General features: G+C 50.7%; 1 pseudogene; it reads left to right on the top strand.

Annotated features, from left to right (window-relative positions):
- The first annotated feature begins 210 nt into the window (after positions 1-210).
- LOC101657576 lies at positions 211-821 on the top strand (annotated as a pseudogene).
- Positions 822-1293: the final 472 nt, after the last annotated feature.

Below are 1293 nucleotides of genomic sequence, written 5' to 3'. Positions count from 1 at the left end.
ATGAAGATCAAGGTTTTCAGCCTTCAGTTTGCATTACAACTCAATGTAAAGAAAATCAAAATTCTTACTACTGATGGATAGGAAACATCATGATAAATGGAGAAAAGGTTGAAGTTGTCAAGGATTTTGTCTTACTTGGATCCACAATCAATGTTCATGAAAGCAGCAATCAAGATTTCAAAATATGGCTTTCCCAGGAGGCTGCCAAAGATGGTGGAGGGGCAGGTCCTGGTGCTCGATGGCCATGGCCATCTCCTGGGCCAGCTGGCGGCCATTGCGGCAAGCAAGTGCTGCTGGGCCGCAAGGTGGTGGTGGTGCACTGTGAGGGCATCAACTTTTCTGGAAACTTCTACCGAAACAAGTTGAAGTACCTGGCCTTCCTCTGGGAGCGCATGAACACCAACCCCTCCCGAGGCCCCTACCATTTCTGGGCCCCTAGCCACATCTTCTGATGAACCATGCGAGGCATGTTGCCCCACAAGACCAAGCGGGGCCAGGCTGCCCTGGATTGGCTCAAAGTGTTTGATGGGATCCCACCCCCTTATGATAAGAAAAAGCAGATGGTGGTCCCTGCTGCCCTCAAGGTGGTGTGACTGAAGCCCACACGCAAGTTTGCTTACCTGGGCCGACTAGCCCATGAGGTGGGCTGGAAGTACCAGGTGGTGACAGCAACCCTGGAGGAGACGAGGAAGGAGAAGGCCAAAATCCATTACAGGAAGAAGAAGCAGCTCATGAGGCTACGGAAACAGGCAGAGAAGAACTTGGAGACAAAGATCAACAAATACACAGAGGTTCTAAATACCCATGGACTCCTGGTCTGAGCCCCAAAAAGACTTAGTCCTTCACTGGCCTAGCTTGCCCTTCCTCCATCACCATCCTCGGACATGGGGACACCCTCAGTCACAGCAGGGCCCAGGTGGCACAGAAAGTGCCCAGATCAAGTTCAGGCCCACAGCACCTACCTGTGAGCTCTTTCCGTGAAGTCTGCAGCTATTGGCTAATTAGCTTTTACACAAACAGCTGGAGCAGCCAGGCACTACCGCAGCCAGTATCTGCTGGGAATTGAGGTAGAAGACAGGGAGAGAACAAACAAGCGTGTTGGGCATTGGTTGTAAATACTGGTTCAGTACTGTACTCTGCAGCCAGTGAAACAGGCCTGGAGCTTGTGCTATGTCAGGTGCTCCTGGGGTAGAGAGGAGTGGGATTCACATGTGCAAGACCACAGCACTGCCCTCACTGCTTTCCTGGTCTGTAATTTAAAACTAATAAATTACCTGGTGAACCAAGAAAATA

Source organism: Echinops telfairi, unplaced genomic scaffold, assembly GCF_000313985.2.
Source record: "Echinops telfairi isolate 266 unplaced genomic scaffold, ASM31398v2 ScPeMD7_49;HRSCAF=173, whole genome shotgun sequence".
NCBI lineage: Eukaryota > Metazoa > Chordata > Mammalia > Afrosoricida > Tenrecidae > Echinops > Echinops telfairi.
The sequence above is the reverse complement of the archived record's forward strand: the minus strand, read 5'-3'. Positions and strand labels throughout refer to the sequence as shown.